This window comes from Oncorhynchus clarkii, chromosome 2, assembly GCF_045791955.1.
Source record: "Oncorhynchus clarkii lewisi isolate Uvic-CL-2024 chromosome 2, UVic_Ocla_1.0, whole genome shotgun sequence".
NCBI classification, from domain to species: Eukaryota; Metazoa; Chordata; class Actinopteri; order Salmoniformes; family Salmonidae; genus Oncorhynchus; species Oncorhynchus clarkii.
In genome coordinates this window covers 68,470,479-68,490,229 of record NC_092148.1, presented here as the reverse complement: position 1 = coordinate 68,490,229, position 19,751 = coordinate 68,470,479, and positions in this window count along the sequence as shown.

Here is a 19,751-nt window from a genome sequence, read left to right as displayed (position 1 = left end):
ACAGGATAACGCTGAGTATGCAATGCACACACACACACACACGCACACGGGCGCTCGCACACGCACACGCACACGCACACGCACACGCACACAACCACACAAACATACACATTTCAGCAAATGACCAGAACTCTCAGTCTACTGGAAAACCTGTTTGGGAACTTGGCCTGTCAGTGACTGAATAAACACAGAATTTACCCTTAATGGTGCTTTCTCATGTTGGCTTCATTAGAACGGCCCAGGGCAGAATGTATTAGAGAGGAACTTCATTCATTACCTGGAGAGAAGAGGCCAATTGAGTTAATTGTTTCAGGGTTTAATTAGTATGTAGAATAGCTATTGATTTCTGCTGAATGAGAATGTCTAACTGTATCTGCAGAGTCATTACAGATAAGGATAATCCAGTCATCACATACACATACTCTCGTGATGCGCGGGTTGACTCCTAACCCCCAGTCCCCTCGGTTATATTTTTGGGGATGATGGTTTAGGGACGGGTTGAATAAGGGAAACAATACCTTAAAAAATCCATAAAAGTATAATTCTTAAGCAATTTATATAGGCTACACTGAGGTTTTTCCTTCATTATTATAGGCTGGTATCTGGTATTAGTGCATAAACCTAAAACGTAGGGCTTAACTGTGCACACACCAAATCACCTACACAGCCAATCGCAAAATAATGCTTTTGAGAACGGGCAGACAAAGTTCACGTCAATTCAGGGCAGAAAAAGTTCACGTCAATCCATCGAGGCAAAAGGGACATTGTCAAAGTTTAATTCAATAAGGCAAAAACTGCCAAAGGAGAGTTTAAAATAAAAATGGAGGGCCAGTTAAGTATGGAGCCCCTTACACGCTGACCACACCGCTCTCTTCGTATGCACGAGCGTTGCAAAATAAACTTACACATACATGTAATTCAATCATTGTACCCACACTGCTCGCGTGCCAATGAGCGTTGCCAAGCACTAAAAATAGTCAGTTCTATTTGTGACGCTGAACGCGGTGCAAGTCCTGCCTCTCCCATCTCCTCATTGGTTTATAGAAGCACGTGCCATCTCCTCATTGGTTATACCCACGTGGGTGATTGAAATATGAACTGAGGTTGGTCGGTCAGTTGTGGTAATACACCTTATTATGAAAGTTAGATGCCAATCGCCATATAAAGTCCAAAGAAGAAAAAGCCTGGAAGGAGAAGAGATGACTAGAAATGATTCGGTTGACCGTTTTATGTGTGAATTAATTATCAGAGTAGAGGACCTTGTGCATTTCAGGTAAAATAACAACTCAATGTGTATATCCCAGGACAAATTAGTTAGCAACAGCAAGCTATCTAAATAGGACAAATTAGCTAGCAGCTGCAAGCTAGCTGAATTGCCATAAATGTTTAATGCTTTTCGACCTGTCCCCTAATTAATATAATTGGTTCAGAGTTTGTTTTGATATTTCAACCTGCGTGTCATGATCGCGTTTGGTGTGGGAGGACAACATGGATGGATGTACAATAAGTGCAAAGAAAGGGGGTGGCATGCACGGAAAGAAGACATACTCTTAATTCTATCCACACTTTATCCAACTGGCATAGAGATTCGAATGAGCAGATGACTTAGAAGGCGAGCATACTTTGCAAAGGGGACCAACTTTGTGTGGTATGTTGATTCCTATGATACATTTAAACAGTTTGGGATCTGCATTAATGGTGCCATTGACGGGTTCTCACTAAAAATAATCTGTCTCAACGCATACAACACCAGCAGCGACCCCAAAGTTATTGGTGGCTATTTCCTTGATACGGCTGGGAAAGTGGGGGGCTGTGACCGCATTGTAAGAGCAGACATGGGGAGGAGAACAGTTGTGTCCGGGACATGCAATGGTACTTACAATGCAATAATGAGGATGCATATGGTGGTGAGAGAAGCTTCTTATAAGATCGATCCATCAGCAATCAGAGAAAACAAAAACTGATGGGGGTTTCTGCGTAAAGTGTGTGTTGATTTTTGGCTTGAGCACCTCCATATACTGAAAGATGATGAAAGGTGATTTCAACGGGGACTTCTTGGAGAAAAACATATTGCTGTCCTGCTTCCTGGGCTTTTTACAGGTATGTGACACACTGTACTGCACTTTGCTATATGAATAAACGTGTTCTTCTTCCTTGTCCATGTACCTGACCAATACTGCAATTACAAGTATATTTTGTAATGTATCTGAAAACTTGGACAGAATGTAATTCTTAATAATCAGTTTTATTTCCCTATGACTTAACATATCTATTGGCAATTTAATTGCATGCTGTTTGGGGCAGACAAGCGTCCAACTTCAAGTTCAATCAATAGACCCCACCTCCAGAGTATAAGTCATATAGGCCTATCAGTTTATTCTCTATGGCCTGTTGCAGAAACCAAAAGATCTGGAACAGTAGTTGCAATAATCTTTAAGTGTATTCACAATTCTAAAGTTCACGAGAATGGGAACAATATCATAGCAGTCTCCCGCTCCTGAGACCTTCCACATGCCACCACACTAGCAATGTGTAAGGGTTTTCTTTCGGTGAAGGAGAGGCGGACCAAAACGCAGCGTGGTTATATTGATTCATGTTTATTGAAAAAACGATAAACACGAACACTACAAAAACAATAAACGTGGAAAACCAAAAACAGCCCTATCTGGTGCAAAACACAGAGACAGGAACAATCACCCACCAACACACAGTGAAACCCAGGCTACCTAAGTATGATTCTCAATCAGAGACAACTAATGACACCTGCCTCTGATTGAGAACCATACTAGGCCGAAACATAGAAATACCCCAAAACATAGAAAAACAAACATAGACTGCCCACCCAACTCACGCCCTGACCATACTAAATAAATACAAAACAAAGGAAATAAAAGTCAGAACGTGACACAATGCCTATGCCAACCCCAATGAGGTTGAGAATTGTCTCATGAGCTCTGAGTTGAGAGGACGCGTTGCCCCTGGTGCCCAGTTCTTAATTTCTAGGTATTACTGCACTGTTGGAGCTAGAAACACAAGCATGTCGCTGCACATGAAAATATGTGTACACGACCAATACAGTTGTATTTAATGGACTGTCCAGCAACAGGTGGTGCTGAAATCACGAAGGTAACGCTCCTATGTTTATTTAGCACCGATTTGTGCCACTGGTTATGGTCCTGAATCAATATGTTTCTGCAGTTTTAATGGGCACATCTTGGAGTTCATGGGGTTGTCCCATGGCAGGGCTCTAAACCTAATACACAGAAACTTGTGAGCTCCAAATTGGACAAGGGCTTTGAAAAACATGTAGGATAGGCTACTGGTAGTCCCACATTATCGTGAAATAGACTTAGGTTTATTTATTATTTTGGCACTTGTAGGGCTTGATATGTTCAGGATAACTCGTTATTATTTCTACCTCTAGGATGAATTGGACGCTACAAAGGAGACCTGAAACAGTCACCTGATCTGCCCCTCAAAGAACGCAAATTACCCCCATGGTCAGCCTGATTCAGAGTTCCAGAGTTGTATGATACACATGATTATTTGTGTGGTGTGTCACAAGAGGACATAACCAGCTCCGAGGACCAGTGTGTCCACTGTCATTATGTGTACACCCTGTGCTCCTACATCATGGCAGAGAACAATCTTGCTGTTCCTGCAGATGCATATATGGCCATTGACCCCTACCTCACACCAAGGGAAGAGCTGTTATTACTTTTTAACCCCTGAGAGTCCGTGGTGATACTGCATACTTGACTGAGAGTGTAGGCATATTTCATTCTCCCTCTACTCCCCTTCCCACTCATAAATATACTAGGTATTTACCAGTCATATTATTTGAGATTCAATGGACATGAATTGTGCCTTTAAGTAACAGTATATTAGTATATTTTCAGACAAAATATAAACAATGTTGACTTTTGTTGTCAATGACCCTTTTATTTCATGAACATGTAAACACACAAACACAAACTTTGGACTAAAATACGTGGAGGTTTTGCAAACTAGGCTACTCCTGAGTGTGGCAGGTGTGCACTGTGGAATCGCGGCTTTAAAAAAAGTGAAAACAGAGCCCTTACACTAATTATTGATAGTTGTTTGGCAAATGTCGGTGCAAATGTAGGTGTATCTGGGCTGTATGTGATCTGAAATGATGAAAAAAGTTTCCTGGCTCCATGTAGACCGAATTTACACGCTGTTCATCAGCCTTTTCACTAATAATCTCACAATCGATAATATTGTCACCCATCAGAGTATTCTCAATTTAATATATTATTATATATGTGAAAATAGTTTTGATATTGTGTAGGTGTAGTTTTTATGGGCATGTTGGGTGAAAGAACAGTGATGAAAAAACATATATATTTTTATTTTTTATTTCACCGTTATTAACCAGGTAGGCCAGTTGAGAACAAGTTTTCATATACAACTGCGACCTGGCCAAGTTAAAGCAAAGCAGTGCGACACAAATAACACAGAGTTACACATGGGATAAAGAAACGTACAGTCAATAACACAATAGAAAATTATATACACAGTGTGTGCAAATGTTGTAAAATTAGGGAGGTAAGGCAATAAATAAGCCATATGTCACGTTCTGACCTTAGTTCTTTTGTTATGTCTTTGTTTTAGTATGGTCAGGGCGTGAGTTGGGTGGGTTGTCTATGTTCGTTTTTCTATGTTGTGTTTTGCGTTTGGCCTGGTATGGTTCTCAATCAGAGGCAGGTGTTGTTAGTTGTCTCTGATTGAGAATCATACTTAGGTAGCCTTTTCCCACCTGTGTTGCGTGGGTGATTATTTTCTGTAGAGTATGTTCACCATACAGAACTGTTTCATTTATCGTTTTTGTTGTTTTGTTTGAGTATTAGTTTTCATTAAAAGGCATAATGAATACTTACCACGCTGCACCTTGGTCCTCCTCTCTTTCTCCCAACGACGAACGTTACAGAATCACCCACCAACCAAGGACCAAGCAGCATGGTAACGGGCAGCAGCAGCGATCTCCAGACTCCTGGACATGGGAGGAGATTTTGGACGGCAAAGGACCCTGGGCACAGGCGGGAGAATATCGCTGCCCCAAGGCAGAGCTGGAGGCAGCGAAAGCCGAGAGGCGGAGGTATGAGGAGGCAGCACGGCAGCGCGGCTGGAAGCCCGAGAGGCAGCCCCAAAAATATATTGAGGAGACCTGAGCCAACTCCCGTGCTTACCGTGGAGAGAGGTGGACCGGGCAGGCACCGTGTTATGTCGTGAGGCGCACGGTGTCCCCGGTGCGCAGGCATAGCCCGGTGCGGTACATAGCAGCGCCTCGTATCGGCCGGGCTAGAGTGGGCATCGAGCCAGGTGCCATGAAGCCGGCTCAGTGCATCTGGTTTCCAGTGCGTCTCCTCGGGCCGGGGTACATGGCACCATCCCTACGCATGGTTTCCCCGGTTCGCCAGCACAGCCCAGTGCGGTCGATTTCACCTAGCCGCACTGGCCTGGCTACCGGGAGCATCCAGCCAGGTAGGGTTGGGCAGACTCGGTGCTAAAGACCTCCAGTGCGCCTCCACGGCCCGGTTTATCCGGTGCCTCCTCCACGCACCAGGCCTCCGGTGGCAGCCCCCCGCACCAGGCTGTCTCTCCGTCTCCTCCCTACAGGTGCTCCCGTCTGTCCTGAGCTGCCAGACTCTCCCGTCTGTCCTGAGCTTCCAGAGTCTCCCGTCTGTCCTGAGCTGCCAGAGTCGCCCGTCTGTCCTGAGCTGCCAGAGTCGCCCGTCTGTCCTGAGCTGCCAGAGTCGCCCGTCTGTCCTGAGCTGCCAGAGTCGCCCGTCTGTCCTGAGCTGCCAGAGTCGCCCGTCTGTCCTGAGCTGCCAGAGCCGCCGGTCAGTCAGGAGTTGCCAGAGCTGTCCGTTACTCCGGTGTTGCTCAAATCGCCCTTCACTCCGGTGCTGCCGGAATCTTCCGTATTAGTTTTCATTAAAAGACATAATGAATACTTACCACACTGCACCTTGGTCCTCCTCTCTTTCTCCCAACGACGAACGTTACACCATAGTGGCGAAATAATTACAATTTAGCATTAACACTGGAGTGATAGATGTGCAGAAGATGATGTGCAAGTAGAGATTCTGGGGTGCAAAGGAGCAAAAATAAACAATATGGGGATGAGGTAGTTGGGTGGGCTATTTAAAGATGGGCTGTGATCGGTAAGATGCTCTGACAGTTGGTGCTTAAAGTTAGTGAGGGAGATATAAGTCTCCAGCTTCAGTGATTTTTGCAATTAGTTCCAGTCATTGGCAGCAGAGAAATGGAAGGAAAGGTGGCCAAAAAGGAATTGGCTTTGGGGATGACCAGTGAAATATACCTGCTGGAGCGTGTGTTACGGGTGGGTGCTGCTATGGTGATCAGTGAGCTGAGATAAGGCGGGGCTTTACCTAGCAAAGACTTATAGATGACCTGGAGCCGGTGGGTTTGGCGACAAATATGAAGTGAGGGCCAGTCAGCGAGAGCATACAGGTCGCAGTGGTGGTTAGTATATGGGGCTTTGGTGACAAAACAGATGGCACTGTGGAAGACTACATCCAATTTGCTGAGTAAAGTGTTGGAGGCTATTTTGTAAATGACATTGCCGAAGTCAAGGATCGGTAGGATAGTCAGTTTTACGATATGCTCCACAAAACTGCTTATAACATCAATTCTGCTTGTGTTTTGTGATATCAAAATTCTAACAATGTCAGTGTGTTTTAAAGAAAAGAAAAGTCAAGGATGGGGATAACAACGATGACATTGTGTACAGCATGTGTGTGTTCTTCAGCATTCTTGGGGGCTTCTTCCAAAGTCACTCTTGGTCTCAACACAAGGTCATTTGCACCTGTTTAAGAAAGGAAGACAGGGTAAAACATAACATTGTGAATATAGTTGTTGAATCTGTTGTCAACATAATTTGTGATTGGGGGTTGGTTGAGGTAGCCTGGTGGAACAAGACCGATACATGTATACCTCTCCCCAATAACGTAATTACCATCCTCCCCGGTAAACTTTTGACAATTCGACACCAAATGCTACATGATTGATTTGAGCAAGTGCCTTGTGTGTGTGAGAGAGATTTCTCACGTTTAAATTATGTCCATCACCCACACTTTGGAATCCAGGACTGGGTGAATTCCTCCGACATCTCAAGGTATGATGTGTAGGTGTTGGGGATCGCCAAAAAATATCCGCAGGTGTGTGATTGGGGGCTTCTCACCAAGTCGGTCTTGGGCACAACAAAGCAGATGTGAATTGCTGAAGACATAAGGACTTCTGCACCTGTATAAGAAACTAAGACAGAACAAAGAAACACTGAATTACATTTGCATTTAACCTTCATATTAGGAGCATCAACCAAACACACACTAGGAGGTGGGCTACTTATCTATCATTGTTCAACATTGATGTTACCTGTGCAAAATCTGAGAAACTGCTTTAGGTGGTCGGTTGAGCAGTTGCGTATGTACTTCTATAAAAGGTCCATGATCGTTTGTTCCCTCTTGGAACCTCTTACAGCTACCCCCCTACTTTTTTCAATTTCCGCCTGAAGACATACCCAAATCTAACTGCCTGTAGCTCAGGCTCAGGCCCAGGACCAAGGATATGCATATTATTGGTTTCATTTGAAAGAAAACATTCTGAAGTTTGTATAAATGTGAATTGAATGTAGGAGAATATAACACAATAGATCTGGTTTAGATAATACAATGAAAAAAACATATGTTTTTTCATTTTTTTAATTTGTATTTTATTTTATTGAATTTGACCCCTTTTTCTCCCCAATTTTGTGGTATCCAATTGTTAGTAGCTACTATCTTGTCTCATCGCTACAACTCCCGTACGGGCTCAGGAGAGACGAAGGTTGAAAGTCATGCATCCTCCGATACACAACCCAACCAAGCCGCACTGCTTCTTAACACAGCGCGCATCCAACCCGGAAGCCAGCCTCACCAATGTGTCAGAGGAAACACCATGCACCTGGCAACCTTGGTTAGCGCGCACTGTGCCCGGCACGTCACAGGAGTCGCTGGTGCACGATGAGACAAGGATATCCCTACCGGCCAAGCCCTCCCTAACCCGGACGACCCTAGGCCAATTGTACGTCGCCTCACGGACCTCCCGGTCTCGGCCGGTTATGACAGAGACGTTTTTTCATTTTTATTGTTGTATCCTCATCTTTAAAATGAACAAGACAAAACAAACATTCAGATAGGATGATGGGGACCATTTCAGTGAAAAACATAAGAGGGCAACAGTACTTGTGCAAAGTTTCAGAATGATAACTTCCAAAATGAGTGTGCTACATGGCATTTATCATGAAGTCACCCAGGTGTCCCACACAAGTAGCCCAAATGTACCCAAGTGGCCAAATTGGTGAAGTTATACATTTTGAATGTATATATATACAAAATACCAAAATGGTATTCTAACACAACCTCCCCAAAAAATGAAAAAAAAAACATGAAAAAAATATATCCATTTACAAAATAACACTTTCAAAATTTGAAAGACCATCAGTGGTGCAGGTGAAGGGGGACTTCATTTTGCAAAGAACACAGCGACGCCTCCATGCTGTGCCCTTTTGGCCCTGAGGCACATCCATGCCTGCAGAAATACATTTGGGCAGATGAACACAACTTGTGGCAGGAGCTGGATGAACCAGCTTCAGCGGGGGATGGACACCTTGGCACTGGGGGCTCCCATTCAGAGTCAGTGTCACTGTGAAAGAAAATGTTCAGTTAGAATAGTTTCACATATGAGCCCTGTATCAACAGGTATAATAAACAGATATACAGTGCCTTGCGAAAGTATTCGGCCCCCTTGAACTTTGCGACCTTTTGCCACATTTCAGGCTTCAAACATAAAGATATAAAACTGTATTTTTTTGTGAAGAATCAACAACAAGTGGGACACAATCATGAAGTGGAACGACATTTATTGGATATTTAAACTTTTTTAACAAATCAAAAACTGAAAAATTGGCCGTGCAAAATTATTCAGCCCCCTTAAGTTAATACTTTGTAGCGCCAACTTTTGCTGCGATTACAGCTGTAAGTCGCTTGGGGTATGTCTCTATCAGTTTTGCACATCGAGAGACTGACATTTTTTCCCATTCCACCTTGCAAAACAGCTCGAGCTCAGTGAGGTTGGATGGAGAGCATTTGTGAACAGCAGTTTTCAGTTCTTTCCACAGATTCTCGATTGGATTCAGGTCTGGACTTTGACTTGGCCATTCTAACACCTGGATATGTTTATTTTTGAACCATTCCATTGTAGATTTTGCTTTATGTTTTGGATCATTGTCTTGTTGGAAGACAAATCTCCGTCCCAGTCTCAGGTCTTTTGCAGACACCATCAGGTTTTCTTCCAGAATGGTCCTGTATTTGGCTCCATCCATCTTCCCATCAATTTTAACCATCTTCCCTGTCCCTGCTGAAGAAAAGCAGGCCCAAACCATGATGCTGCCACCACCATGTTTGACAGTGGGAATGGTATGTTCAGGGTGATGAGCTGTGTTGCTTTTACGCCAAACATAACGTTTTGCATTGTTGCCAAAAAGTTCAATTTTGGTTTCATCTGACCAGAGCACCTTCTTCCACATGTTTGGTGTGTCTCCCAGGTGGCTTGTGGCAAACTTTAAACAACACTTTTTATGGATATCTTTAAGAAATGGCTTTCTTCTTGCCACTCTTCCATAAAGGCCAGATTTGTGCAATATACGACTGATTGTTGTCCTATGGACAGAGTCTTCCACCTCAGCTGTAGATCTCTGCAGTTCATCCAGAGTGATCATGGGCCTCTTGGCTGCATCTCTGATCAGTCTTCTCCTTGTATGAGCTGAAAGTTTAGAGGGACGGCCAGGTCTTGGTAGATTTGCAGTGGTCTGATACTCCTTCCATTTCAATATGTTGTTTAAAGCTTGGGAAATCTTTTTGTATCCAAATCCGGCTTTAAACTTCTTCACAACAGTATCTCGGACCTGTCTGGTGTGTTCCTTGTTCTTCATGATGCTCTCTGCGCTTTTAACGGACCTCTGATACTATCACAGTGCAGGTGCATTTATACGGAGACTTGATTACACACAGGTGGATTGTATTTATCATCATTAGTAATTTAGGTCAATATTGGATCATTCAGAGATCCTCACTGAACTTCTGGAGAGAGTTTGCTGCACTGAAAGTAAAGGGGCTGAATAATTTTGCACGCCCAATTTTTCAGTTTTTGATTTGTTAAAAAAGTTTTAAATATCCAATAAATGTCGTTCCACTTCATGATTGTGTCCCACTTGTTGTTGATTCTTCACAAACAAATACAGTTTTATATCTTTATGTTTGAAGCCTTAAATGTGGCAAAAGGTTGCAAAGTTCAAGGGGGCCGAATACTTTCGCAAGGCACTGTACCTTCGTCATTTCGGCGTTATTTGTTTTGTTTGTCATGCATGTGTCTTTAACGTGCTTATAAGTAGGCTTGATATCTTTGATTTCAATGCATCATTTACATGTTTTATTTATTTAACCTTTATTTAACTAGTCAGTTAAGATCAAATTGTTATTTACAATGACGGCCTACCCCAGCCAAACCCGGACGACGCTGGGCCAATTGTGTGCCGCCCTATGGGACTCCCTGGGTTGAAACCAGGGACTGTAGTGACACCTCTTGCACTGAGATGCAGTGCCTGAGACCGCTGCACCACTCGGGAGCCGATCCTAAGCCTAGATTTATTTGTCGATTTTATTTGTTGATGACACAGTCATATACTAAGCTGGATTTTGTGTTAAACGCTATACAACAATGCTTTGTCAGTGTCCAACAAGCTTTCTCTACCCTTAACCTTGTTCTGAACACCTCCAAAACAAAGGTCATGTGGTTTGGTAAGAAGAATGCCCCTCTCCCCACCGGTGTGATTACGACCAAGGGTTTATCTTGAGGTAGTCACTCATACAAGTACTTGGGATTATGGCTAGACGGTACACTGCCCTTCTCTCAGCACGTACCAAAGCTGCAGGCTAAAGGTAAATCTAGACTTGGTTTCCTCTACCGTAATCGCTCCTCTTTCACCCCAGATGCCAAACTAACCCTGATTTAGATGACCATCCTACCCATGCTAGATTACGGAGACGTAATTTATAGATCGCCAAGTAAGGGTGCTCTCGAGAGACTAGATGTTCTCTACCATTCGGCCATCAGATTTGCCACCAATGCTCCTTATAGGACACATCACTGCACTCTATATACTCCTCTGTAAACTGGTCACCTCTGTATACTCAACCACTGGTTGATGCTTATTTATAAAAACCCTCTTAGGCCTTACTCCCCCCTATCTGAGATACCTACTGCAGCTCTTATCCTCCACATACATCACCCGTTCTGCCAGTCACATTCTGTTGAAGGTCCCGAAGCACACATATCCCTGGGTCGCTCCTCTTTTCCGTTTGCGACAGCTAGCGACTGGAACGAGCTGCAAAAAACACTCAAACTGGACCGTTTTATCTCCATCTCATCATTCAAAGACTCAATCATGGACACTCTTACTGACAGTTGTGGCTACTTCGTGTGATGTATTGTTGCCTCTACCTTGCCCTTTGTGCCCAATAATGTTTGTGCCATGTTTTGTGTTGCTACCATGTTGTTGTCATGTTGTGTTGCTACCATGCTGTGTTTCATGTGTTGCTAACATGTTGTTGTCATGTTGTGTTGCTACCATGTTATTGTCATGTTGTGTTGCTACAGTGTTGTTGTCATGTTGTGTTGCTACCATGCTGTGTTTCATGTGTTGCTGCCATACTATGTTGTTGTCTTAGGTCTTTCTTTATGTAGTGTCTCTATTGTAATGATGTGTGTTTTGTCCCCCCCCCCCAAAATTGTTATATATTTAAAAAAATCCCAGCACCTGTCACGTTCTGACCTCTATTTCTGTTGTTTTGTATTTATTTAGTATGGTCAGGGCGTGAGTTGGGTGGGCAGTCTATTTTTGTTTTTCTATGTTTTGGGGCATTTCTATGTTTTCGGCCTAGTATGGTTCTCAATCAGAGGCAGGTGTCATTAGTTGTCTCTGATTGAGAATCATACTTAGGTAGCCTGGGTTTCACTGTGTGTTTGTGGGTGATTGTTCCTGTCACTGTGTTTGTCGTCACAGGATAGGACTGTTTTGCGTTCTCACATTTCTTGTTTTTGTTAGTTTGTTCATGTGTAGTGATTTATTAAAACATGAATAACCACCACGCTGCGCTTTGGTCCGCTTCTCTTCCTCCTACAGATGAACGCCCTTACAGAATCACCCACCTACCAAGGACCAAGCGGCGTGGTAAACAGAGGCTGCAGCAACAGCAGCAACAGGAGAAGCGACTGGTGCAGCAGGAGCAACAGCAGCAGCAGCAAAGGCAGCAGCAGGAGGAGCAACAGCAGCAGCAGGAGAAGCGACTGGTGCAGCAGGAGCAACAGCAGCAGCAGCAAAGGCAGCAGCAGGAGGAGCAACAGCAGCAGCAGCAGAAGCAGCAGTGGGAGAGGCTGCACTACTTGGAGAGATGGACTTGGGAGGAGATTCTAGACGGGAAAGGACCCTGGGCAGAGCCAGGAGAATATTGCCGCCCCAAGGCCGAGCTGGAGGCAGCAAAAGCAGAGAGGCGGCATTATGAGGAACTAGCACGGCAGAGCGGATGGAAGCCCGAGAGTCACCCCCAAAAATTTCTTGGGGGGGGGCACAGGGGGAGTGTGGCAGAGTCAGGAGTCAGACCTGAGCCAACTCCCCCTGTTTATCGTGAGGAGCCAAGGAGGAGCTCAGAACCAGAGCTGGTGCTGGAGGTGAGCGAAGCAGAGACTGTGAAGGAGTTAATGGGGAAATTGGAGGAGAGTGATATGAGGGACTTGCTGGTTTGGTGCATGAGGCACGACATTCGCCCGACGGAGCGTGTCAGGGATTTAATGGCACCGGGGTCAGCTCTCCATACTCATCCTGAGGTGCGTGCGAGGGGTCTGGTGAAGACTGTGCCAGCCTCACGCACCAGGCCTCCTGTGCATCTCCCTAGCCTTGCACGTCCTGTGCCATCTCAGCACTACAGTGCTCCTAGCAGTGCTAACTGTGGCGGGCGTGGTGCTGGTCAGGCACCGTGTTATGCAGTTGTGCGCACGGTGTCCCCAGTACGCGTGCTTAGCCCGGTGCGCTACATCCCAGCTCCCCACATCTGCCGGGCTAGGGTGAAGATCCAGCCAGGGCGGTTGGTGCCAGCCCTGCTCTCAAGATCTCCAGTACGCCTTCACGGCCCGGTCTATCCGTCACCACCTCCACGCACCAGCCCTCCGGTGGCAGCCCCCCGTACCAGGCTGTCTCTCCGGCCCATCCTTACAGGGGCTTCCTCCTCTCCAGCGCTGCCGGAGCCTCCCACCTGTCCGGCGCCTCTGCCGGAGCCTCTCGCCTGTCCGGCGCCGCTGCCGGAGCCTCTCGCCTGTCCGGCGCCGCTGCCGGAGCCTCCCACCTGTCCGGCGCCGCTGCCGGAGCCTCCCGCCTGTCCGGCGCCTCTGCCGGAGCCTCCCGCCTGTCCGGCGCCTCTGCCGGAGCCTCCCGCCTGTCCGGCGCCTCTGCCGGAGCCTCCCGCCTGTCCGGCGCCGCTGCCGGAGCCTCCCGCCTGTCCGGCGCCGCTGCCGGAGCCTCCCGCCTCTCCGGCGCTACCAGGGCCTTCCTTTTCTCCAGCGTTGCCGGAGCTTCCCGTCTGCCCAGCGCCAGCTGAGCTTCCCGTCTGCCCAGTGCCAGCTGAGCTTCCCGTCTGCCCAGCGCCAGCTGAGCTTCCCGTCTGCCCAGCGCCAGCTGAGCTTCCCGTCTGCCCAGCGCCGCCAGCGCCGCCCGTCTGCCCAGCGCCGCCAGCGCCGCCCGTCTGCCCGGAGCCGCCAGCGCCGCCCGTCTGCCAGGAGCCGCCAGTGCCGCCCGTCTGCCAGGGGCCGCCAGTGCCGCCCGTCAGCCAGGGGCCGCCAGTGCCGCCAGTCAGCCAGGGGCCGCCAGTGCCGCCAGTCAGCCAGGGGCCGCCAGTGCCGCCAGTCAGCCAGGGGCCGCCAGTGCCGCCAGTCAGCCAGGGGCCGCCAGTGCCGCCAGTCAGCCAGGGGCCGCCAGTGCCGCCAGTAAGCCAGGGGCCGCCAGTAAGCCAGGGGCCGCCAGTGCCGCCAGTCAGCCAGGGGCCGCAAGTAAGCCAGGGGCCGCCAGTGCCGTCAGTCAGCCAGGGGCCGCCCGAGCAGCTGCCCCTCTGTCCAGAGCAGCTGTCGCCCCTCTGTCCCAAGCTGCTGCCGCCCCTCTGTCCCGAGCAGCTGCCGCCCCTCTGTCCCGAGCTGCTATCGCCCCTCTGTCCCGAGCTGCTATCGCCCCTCTGTCCCGAGCAGTTGTCCCTCTGTCCCGAGCAGTTGTCCCTCTGTCCCGAGCAGCTGCTTCACCTCTGTCCCGAGCTGCCCCTCTGTCCCGAGCAGCCCCTCTGTCCAGTGGGGTCATTGAGAGGGGTGGTCATGGTGAGTAAGCCAGGGAGGCGGACAATAAGGCGGACTAAGACAATGGTGAAGTGGGGTCCGCGTCCCGCGCCAGAGCCGCCACCGCGGACAGACGCCCACCCAGACCCTCCCCTATAGGTCAAGGTTTTGCGGCCGGAGTCCGCACCTTTGGGGGGGGGTACTGTCACGTTCTGACCTCTATTTCTGTTGTTTTGTATTTATTTAGTATGGTCAGGGCGTGAGTTGGGTGGGCAGTCTATGTTTGTTTTTCTATGTTTTGGGGCATTTCTATGTTTTCGGCCTAGTATGGTTCTCAATCAGAGGCAGGTGTCATTAGTTGTCTCTGATTGAGAATCATACTTAGGTAGCCTGGGTTTCACTGTGTGTTTGTGGGTGATTGTTCCTGTCACTGTGTTTGTCGTCACAGGATAGGACTGTTTTGCGTTCTCACATTTCTTGTTTTTGTTAGTTTGTTCATGTGTAGTGATTTATTAAAACATGAATAACCACCACGCTGCGCTTTGGTCCGCTTCTCTTCCTCCTACAGATGAACGCCCTTACAGCACCTATCCTCCCAGGAGGCCTTTTGCCTTCTGGTGGGCCGTCATTGTAAATAATCATTTGTTCTTAACTGTCTTGCCTAGTTAAATAAAACATTTAAATAAAAAATCAATCATTGTTCGTATTTACGTGTGCCGATAGGCAGCCTTGCGGTAACATGACAGCCTTTAGTGTCTTTAATATCCATTTTCTTATGTGAAGCTTTTTAGCTGTTTATGGTTAGATTTATGGACAACATTCCTCTGATACACTTGGTTTATCTGGTTAGAATTTTGTTTGACTAGACACTTTTCTTTGATGTTTGAACTGCATGTATTAGTCATTTAGTTTGTTTTTTTACAACTTTTGGCAATTATAATAGTCTATGAATTCATTGCTTGTATAGTATTGCAATATATTATTGAGACAAACTCATTTACTGTCTTCTTTTTTACTACCTTTTCTGAACCATGGCTGACTTTATTGTTAACATAGTGGATTTGTGTAGGCTTTTAGGATTAGTAATTTCAATAACCTGAAAAGTCAGGACCCTCACTAGCTGTCATGACTAAATTATGCATGTTTCCGATGCAAACTAGACACTATGCGCAAACTCGGATTCATGTCACATGGTCAACATGAACAGCGCCTCCTGGTGGATAATTTCGAGATTACACCATGAAAGAGCACTGACATGACAATGGTTCAGGTTATTGGAAAGTATATTTTGCCTGCTCCTTACTGTACTGTCAACTACATTATGCGATTGCTGATTTGTAAATACAGAGCACAACCATAAAGAGAACCATGCACAGAATGCAACTTTCTCCACCTGGAACTAAATGTGCTTGCTATATTGCCATCATGATTTGATCGTCCAGTACAACATGGCATCAGGCACACACCTTTATGTGTTTATGATTGTTTAATTGTCAAGAGGCAGAACAGAATACTTTCTAGGACCGGAGGCTTCTGTGTTAACAGGTGCAATTTCAATGATGCGCCCTCATCCCTGCACTATAACTAAAAGTTAGCTAACACATAGGCCTACCTATTCATTGATGAAGGTCTGTACGAGATCCTCATCAAACCCTCATTGATCTCTCAAAAAGCGCAGGAATTTCTGGAAATAATAAAACTGATTAAATTGTTTTTGTTAAAAAACAGGACTGGATAAAACAATAGAGGGAAGAATACAAAATATAAGGGAACGGATGTAAATCAGAGATAATTGATAAAAAACAGAGGGAACGGATTAGTCTGGCAGGTTTTTCTCTCTCTAGGGGCTCCGTAGCAATCTTATCAGAAACACATCTAATTTTCACGTACTTTTTTCTCCCTACAACCGGTCAAACTGATGGATATCTGGCACAGAAAATCATTCCTGATTTTGTTTTTGGGGGGGGGGGATTATTGTATTTTTCCCCCAGTCCATAAATGTCTTTGCTCCGCGAGAGATGACAGAGAAAACGACCAACAACAACTAGATTGAAGCATTCATTCTAAAGATCTGTTACATTATTCTTTTGAGCAAGTGATTCTTTCGTCTTCTAGGGCAACATATAATGATAAAAGAGAAGCTACATGTTTCTAATTATAGACAAGTTGACTAACAAATAGCCTACCAAAATGTCGGAAATGATAAGCAGAAACATATTTAAATCAGGCAAACAAATAATGCACCCCCTGCCAAAAAATCGTTTGCAGGGGTTTGACTAGCCTAGAGCGCATTTTCTATATTTGAAGATTAGGGTTCAGTGTCGGCCTCTGATTTTCTCTTTATTATATTGTCAGGCAGTTGTGGATGAAATATTAGCAATTGAGGACGGTTGCGGGTGAACAAACAGCTGAACTGTGCATCACTAAAACACTCTCATACACGCCTGCACGTACAAACACAGTGGACACACAATTCAGTCCCATTCAAATTCCTATTTTCCCCAACCCCTAACCCTAACCCTGACCGTAACCCAAAAACGTAACCTTAACCCAATCTCTAAACCTAGCTCCTAACCCTAAAACAAAGTCTAGCTCCTGACGCTAATCCAGAACGTAATTCTAACACTAATTCTAACCTTAACCCTAAACCTCCTAGAAATAGTATTGTGGGGATCCCTTGTGGGGATCAACAAAATGTCCACAGTTGGTCAAAATTGGTTTTACTTGTGGGGGCTTCTGATCCCCACAAGAGTAGTTAAACACGTCCACACGTCCACACACACACACACACACACACACACACACACACACACACACACACACACACACACACACACACACACACACACACACACACACACACACACACACACACACACACACACACACACACACACACCTAGATAATAAGCACAGACAATGTTATTTCCCTAGTCGACCCAGTAGCATCTATGGGCTCTCCAGTTTCACATTATCCTATGACAAAGACTGAAGTAGCATAATGTAGGCCTAGCAGGCAGACTAAAAGCACAAGTGTGCACTGAAAGAACTGTCAATATTCTCTGTGTATGAGACCATAACATTGACTGTTATAGATGATGAAACTGTAGCCTGAAAATCTGTATACCAACAAACAAACAGCTGAGCCAGCAAGTTGAACCCCCAGGATAGCCACTGCAAAGACCACAGAGAAGAACAGGTATACAAGTAATGTTTGTTGATTTGATATAAATCCACTGAGAGTATGCCCCCCCCAATACTGATAATACAACATTGGGTAATACATTGAATTTACAATATGCAGTGCTTTTCAAGGACCAAATGACTCTTAACAAAAGTCTAACAAATACAGTTAAAAGAAAAAGAAAAGGAAACAAAAACTCTCTCTCTCCCTCTGTTTATCCTTTCTCAATTTTCCCTTGTCTTCCCTTTTCTATATTCACTTGATTAGGATGGTCTGCAGAGTAAATATCAGTATGATCCCTTCTCAGTTTCCAACCATCTGTCTATCAGGCCGTGCATTTGTTTGTGTATGTGTATATGTATGTGAGCAGCAAGAGCCACTGTGATGATATCAGCCCTCCTGAGGGAGAGGAATAAGCACCAGAGGTGTGTTTGGATAAGAATCACTGTTTTGTAGCAGGAGAGAAATAGAGAGAGATGCAGTGGCAAGCAGTGTCCTGTGTGGGGCAGCAGAGATACAGCTTATGTCAGCGCTGTGAAAACTGGTACTGCTGATTTTGTCCACACGCACACGCACACAAGCACACACATGCACCGACACATGCACCAACACATGCACACTGTGCTTGACACAGTTGCTCTGAGAGTCTGAGTGACTCATCATTTGAGAGAGAGAGAGAGAGAGAGAGAGAGAGAGAGAACATGTAATACCATCTGTGCCATAAGGGTTCAGACCTATTGGAGAGGCTGTAGTGCAGCTAGAAGACCAAAAGGTAGTGTGTTTTTTGGACATAAAGTTCTGAATGTTGCAGATAGAAATGTTTCTGAATCTTAACTGTTCCTTATTTCATATTTCACACACACACTAAATACACATTGTGCGTGCACACACACACACACACACACACACACACACACACGCACGCGCACGCACACACACACACACACACACACACACACACACACACACACACACACACACACACACACACACACACACACACACACACACACACACACACACACACACACACACACACACACCCTGGGCAGGCAATCAAGAACACCTGCAGTGCTGACAGCTGTCATTAACATGATAAATACGAGAGGCTCGTTTTGATGCTGCATATATGCAGTACGATAAGAAATGGAAATGGGAGGAAACCCTGAATGTTTGAACATGACTATAATAATGTCATTGCTGGTGCACCATACTGATGCATTATAGATGGACATCTGTGTCTTCCATTTGCGTATTGAGGTCACATTTTGTCGCAATGAAGTATATGTCTAAATTAGTCTACAGGGAATATCTATGAGAATGAACCTTTTGCAAATAACCCTAACCCCTCTGCTCCACTCCACTCCCCTCCCACAATCCTTTACTCCCTAGAAACCCTCCATTGATCCCAAACCTGTCACTCTATCTCCTCACTCACATTCCCAACTCATGAATAATGGCTTGGGTGTTATCTAGACGACGAGGGCTTGTAGTGTTTTAAGTTGAACAGCAGTGTGAGTAGTGTTACATGGGCAGGTGTAGAGGTCAATGGTGTGTGTATAAACACCTGTCCTATAGCTCACTACAGAAACATGACTCCTCACACACACATTGCCATTACCTTCTCAAATCAAATCAATTGTTGTTAGTCACATACACATGGTTAGCAGATGTTATTGCGAGTGTAGCGAAATGCTTGTGCTTCTAGTTCTGACAGTGCAGCAATACCTAACAAGTAATATCAAACAATTCCACAACAGATACCTAATACACACAAATCTAAGTAAAGGAATTGAATAACAATATATACATATAAACATATGGATGAGCAATGACACAGTGGTGTAGGCAAGATGCAATAGATGGTATAAAATGCAGATATACATATGAGATGAGTAATGCAAGATATGTAAACATTACTAAAGTCAAATTATTAAAGTGACAGTATTAAAGTGACTAGTGATCCATTTACTAAAGTGGCCAATGATTTCAGGTCTGTATGTAGACAGCAGCCTCTCTGTGTTAGTGATGGCTGTTTAACAGTCTGATGGCCTTGAGATAGAAGCTGTTTTTCAGTCCCTCTGTCCCAGTTTTGATGCACCTGTACTGA